This window comes from Grammomys surdaster, unplaced genomic scaffold (assembly GCF_004785775.1).
Source record: "Grammomys surdaster isolate TR1022 unplaced genomic scaffold, NIH_TR_1.0 61, whole genome shotgun sequence".
Lineage (NCBI taxonomy): Eukaryota > Metazoa > Chordata > Mammalia > Rodentia > Muridae > Grammomys > Grammomys surdaster.
Genome location: NW_021604563.1, coordinates 2,457,204 through 2,462,996, shown reverse-complemented (window position 1 = coordinate 2,462,996; position 5,793 = coordinate 2,457,204). Strand labels below are relative to the sequence as shown.

At 39.8% G+C, this 5,793-nt stretch overlaps 1 pseudogene; it reads right to left on the bottom strand.

Annotated features, from left to right (window-relative positions):
• Positions 1–1,550: 1,550 nt before the first annotated feature.
• LOC114624820 lies at positions 1,551–2,382 on the bottom strand (annotated as a pseudogene).
• Positions 2,383–5,793: the final 3,411 nt, after the last annotated feature.

Here is a 5,793-nt window from a genome sequence, read left to right as displayed (position 1 = left end):
TTCTGGGTTAAGAATTTTAAGATGGATTGGTGGCCCCATCCCTCAATTGGGGGCCATGTCTGTCTATCTACTGGACGTGAACTCTTCAGGTTCTGTGTCCCTCCTGTTGGGTACTTTGGATAATGTCATCCCCACTGGGACCTGAGAACTTCTGTGATACCTGGTGTGTGGGACTTTCTAGTGATTCCCCATGTCCCTTTCCCCAGTATTCATTCACCTGGCTTTCTGGACTTCTCTACTGTCTCTTCCCATAGCTGATCCTTTCCCACCCACTCTCCTCTCCCATCGAGGTCTCTCCCTCCCTCTGCCTCTCATGATTCTTTGGTTCCCCCTTCTAAGTGGGATAGAAGCATCCACACTTCGGTCTTCTTTTTTGTTACCCTTTATACAGTCTATGAGTTGTATCTTGAGAGTTCTGAGCTTTTGGAGTAATATCCACTTATCAGTGAACACATACAATGTATGATTTTGGCTTCTTAGTGACTATAGGTCTGTGAGTTTATTTCTGGGTCTTCTATTACATTGATCTACCTGTCTGTCCCTGTACCAGTCCCATGTGTTTGTTTGTTTGTTTTGTTTTGTTTTTTAACTATTGCTGTGTAGTATAACTTGAGGTCAAAAATGGTTTTGTTTGTTTGTTCATTTGTTATTCTAGATGAAGTAAAAAATTGTTTCTTTTTTTTTTGAGGGTCTCAGTATCATTTGTTGACAGCAGCTTACATTATGTTTTCTTTTCTTGATTGCATCCTTCAGAGCACTGGCCCATAGCCCTTGAGAAGGAAGGGCAATCTCTGAGAGAGAGGGAGCGAGAAGGCAGGTGCATGTGTCCTTGGCAGATGTGTTCAGCCTGGCAGGATACAATCATTCAAGCTGGAATCCCATTGGCTATTTGAGAGGATCGATATGAGGAGTGAAGAGGAAGTCTTCCATAGGACTCACATCTCAGTTCAGGACTCTTGTCCTATCCAAGTCCATCCAACTCTTAGAACTCTGGTGGGGGCAGCAACATTAGGCCCACCCACCTTGATGGGCAGATTCTTCACTCCATGTCCTGGTCACACACACCTGCTTCTGCTGGTCACAGTTAAGAGGTAATGGGCTTTACAGTTAAGACACACCACTTCCTCTGGCCCTCCCCAGCTGCATCTGTCCAGGTTCGGGTGGTTGGAAAAACTGAGGGCTTGCCTTTTGGTTCAAGTGTGTGTGCCATTGTCTTTAAATCTTCCATATACAGTAGAATGGAGGCTCTAGGCCTACCCAGGCTGCCAGAAGTCTCCCATCACCACACATACTGCCCTGCCTTTCTTGTGCAAACTGCCAGTGGCTAGAGTCAAAGGCCAGTCTGCACAGGCACTTGGCAGTTTTAGGTATGAAAGAGGGTAAAAAGAGTAACAATAAAAACTTCGTTTGATAATTAGAGATCTGAAGTGATTTTACCTTTATTTCTTATTTCCTTCACTTTAAGCCAATCATTAAATTTCACAGTGATTTCTGGGGTGGGGCAGAAGGAAGGCATCATTCAGAATGATGGAGGCCGGGCCCAGTTGGCCTCACTGGGGAAGCTGGAGGAGTACGGACTACCACGTTGGCAGGTAGGTGATGTTCCGAGAGTGGGAGAGCTGGTACACCATCTCCTCAGCGGCTTCCAGCTTCCAAAGCTCAAATGAGGCCATAACCTGCTGCGGCCAGCGAGTTGGTGATCAACTCGGCTGCCTTGGAGTCACCCTCAGCAGAAATAATGGCTGCTGCCTACTACTGCTCAGCGGTTTTCACCACAAATCTGGCTGTTTCCGCTTCCTGCTGAGCCACCTGCTTGGCTTCTACTGCCTCTGTGAACTCCTTCCCAAAGGTCAGATGTGTCAGGGACACGTCATCCAGGATGAGCCCAAATGTAGCTGCTCGCTCTGTGAGGTCATCGCTCACCTGCCTGGAGACCAGCTCTCGCTGGGTAATCAATTCTCCAGCATTGAAGCGAGCCACCACAGACTTGAGGATCTCTGTGGTGATAGACAGCAGCACCCGCTCATCACAGTCGTCGCAGATGCTGGTGTAGATACGAGGGAGCTGGCTGGCCACCGGCCGGAAGAGGATGCACAGTGTGATGTTGACGTTCTGCAGGTCTTTGCTACCAGTGATGACCGGGACATTCCTTGGTCGAGAGTGACAGTCAAAGATAATTGGTTTCTGTACCCAAGGGATGAGAAAGTGAGTCCCTTCCCCTACCACAATGTCTTGTACACCACGGAATCGGTCAAAGATGACAGCTCTGTGTCCAGCATCCACATTATATAGAGCAGAGTTCACCACGCCTCCTGCAACTGCAACTGCAACTGCTAACGCCAGGCCGAACTTTCCGATGGACTCAAACACTTTGGCAGCCATGACTCCTTCTGTTGCTTCCACTCACACCTGCTTTCACTCTGACCTCCACCGAAAATTGCTCTTTCTATATCTGTAAAAAATTGAGTTGGAGCTTTGATGGGGATTGTACTGAATGTGTGGATTGCTTTTGGTAAGATGGTCATTTTTATTATATTAATCCTGCCAATCCATGAGCATGGGAGATCTTTCCATCTTCTGAGATCTTTGATTTCTTTCTTCAGAGACTTGAAATCTTTTACTTGCTTGGTTAGAGTTACACCAAGATATTTTATATCATTTGTGGCTATTGAAAGGGTATTGTTTCTCTATTTTTTTTCTCAGCCCATGTATCCTTTATATAGTGGAAGGTTACTAATTTGTTTGCGTTAATTTTATATCCAGCTATTTTTGCTGAAGTTGTTTATCAGGTATAGGAGAACTCTGGTTCTAGCTTGTGTATAGTATCATATTATCTGCAAATAGTGTTACCTTGGCTTCTTCCTTTCAAATTTGTATCCATTTGACCCACACTTGTCTAATTGTTCTAGCTAGAACTTCAAGATCTATACTGAATAAATAGGGAAAGACTGGGCAGCCTTGTCTTGTCCCTGATTTTAGTGAGATTGATTCAAGTTTCTCTTCATTTAATTTGATGTTGGCTGCTGTATGTTGCTTTTATTATGTTAAGGTAAGAGCCTTTAACTATTGATCTCTCCAAGACTTTTATCATGAAGTGGCTGTTGAATTTTGTCAAAGGATTTGTCAGCATCTAATGAGATGATCATATGATTTTATTCTTTGAGTTTGTTTACACAGTGGATTATGTTGAGGAATTTCCATATATTGAAACATTCCTGTATCCCTAGAATGAAGCCTATGTGATCATGGTGAATGATAGTTTAGATGTGTTCTTGGATTTGGTTTGTGAGAATTTTATTGAGTATATTTACATCGATAGTCATAAGCGAAATTGATCTGAAGTTTTCTTCTTTGTTGAGTTTTTGTGTGATTTAGGTATCAGCATAACTGTGGCTTCATATAACAAATTAGTGTTTCATATGTTTCTAGTTTGTGGAATATTTTGAGAATTATTGGTATTTGGTCTTTTTGAAGATCTGGTAGAATTCTGCACTAAAACCATCTGGCCCTGGGCTTTTTTTTTTTTTAATTTTGAGGGACTTTTAATTCTTAATGACTATTTCTATTCCTTAGGAGTTATGAGATGGTTTAGATAGTTTTTCTGGCCCTGATACAACTTTGGTACCTAGTATCTGTCTAGAAAAAGATCCATTTCATCTAGATTTTCACATTTTCTTGAGTTTACATTTTTGTATTGAGATCTGATGATTTTTTTTTTTATTTTCCTCGGTTTCTGTTGTTTGTCTCTATTTTCATTTCTGATTTTGCTAACTATGGTACTATCTCTGTGCTCTTTAGTTAGTTTGGTAAGAGTTTTATCTGTTTTGTTTATTTTCTCAAAGAACTGGCTCTTAGTTTTTTTGCTCCATTATATAATTCTCTTTGTTTCTAATTGATTGATTTCAGCTCTGAGTTTGATTATTTCTTGCTGTCTACTCCTGTGTGTTTGCTTCTTTTTGTTCAAGAACACATGGGATTATTTCAAACTTCTTGTATCTGTTGATCTTTACTTTGTGTTTGATTATATGGTCAGTTTTGGAGAAGGTACCATGAGAGGCTGAGAAGAAGGTGTATTATTTTGTTTCAGGGTGAAATGTTCTGTAGATATCTGTTAAATACATTTGGTAAATAACTTCTGTTAGTTTCACTTTGTTTCTGTTTAGTTTCTGTTTCAATGATCTGTCCATTAGTGAGAGTGGGGTGTTGAAGTTTCCCACTATTATTGTGTGAGGTTTAATGACCATTTTAAGGTTTAGTAACAGTGACATTTCTTTTCCTAATGTGGGTTCCCTTGTGTTTGGGGCATATGTGTTCAGAATTGAGAGATCATCTTGATGGATTTTTATTTGAGAAATATGTGTCCTTTCCATTGTCTTTTGATAACTTTTGGTTGAAAGACCATTTTATTGGATATTAGAGTGGCTTCTCCAGCTTGTTTCTTGGGACCAGTTAGTTGGAATATTTTGTTTTAGCCTTTTACTCTGAGGTAGTGTCTGTCTTTGTCACACATAGAGGTGTGATTCCTTTATGCAGCAAAATGGTGGGTTCTATTTATGTATCCAGTCTGATAGCCTATGTCTTCTTCTTGGGAAATTGATTCCATTGATGTTGACAGACATTAAAGACCAATGAGTTTTGGCTCCTGTTATTCTTGTTGTTAGAGGTGATATGATATTTGTATAGTTCTATTCTTTTGGGTTTGTTGTGGGTTTTTTGGGGGGTGTTTTTTCCTTTCTTGTGTTGAAAGTTTCCTTCTATTATCCTCTGTAGGGCTGTATTAGTAGAAAGATAGTATTTAAATTTGTTTTTGTCATGGAATATCTTGGTTTCTCCATCTACGGTAATTGAGAGTTTTGCTGAGTATAGTAGCCTGGGCTGGCATTTGCATTCTCTTTGGGTCTGCCTGACATCTGTTCAATATCTTCTGGAATTTAGAGTTTCTATGGAGAAGTCTGGTGTAATCTGATAGGTCTGCCTTTATATCTTACTTGACCTTTTTCCCTTAGTGCTTTTAATATTCTTTCTTTGTTTTGTGCATTTGGTGTTTTGATTACTATGTGACAGGTGGAATTTCTTCTCAGGTCCAATCTATTTGGTGTTATGTAGGCTTCTTGTATGTTTATGTTCATCTCTTTAGGTTAGGGAAGTTTTCTTCTATGATTTCGCTGAAGATGTTTTCTGACCTTTTGAATTGGGAATCTTCACTCTCTTCTATTCCTACTATTTTTGGTTTGGTCTTTTCATTGTGTCCTGAATTTCCTGGATGTTTTGGGTTAGGAGCTTTTTGTGCTTTGTATTTTTCTGTCTCACCCTCACAGACTCCCTCCTCCTATCCCCCTCCTCTTCTCCTTCATGAGGGTGGGGTACTTCTACGTACCCCTATATCCTGACATTTCAACTGTCGGCCAGATTAGGTACAACCTCTCCCCCTAAGTCCAGACATGGCAACCATGGAGAATGAAGTGCACATCTACTACATATATGCTAGGGCTTTATTTCTTTTAATGTGATCATGTTTTCTTATTTCTTTTCATTATTTACTTTTAATTATCTTATGTAATCCATTCATATTATACATAATTACTGACAAGCTGGGAGTTTATATACCGTTTTACAAATTGTTTTCTATATGTTTTATATCATTTTATTTCTCTAGTTCTCTATTAATGACTTATTTTTCTTGAATTAATATTTTGACCTTATATTTGTAACTTCTGTAATTTAACCTTATTATTTTCACAAACTTTTCTTTGATGGTTGTATGGAAATTACATATAGCACCATAAATCACAA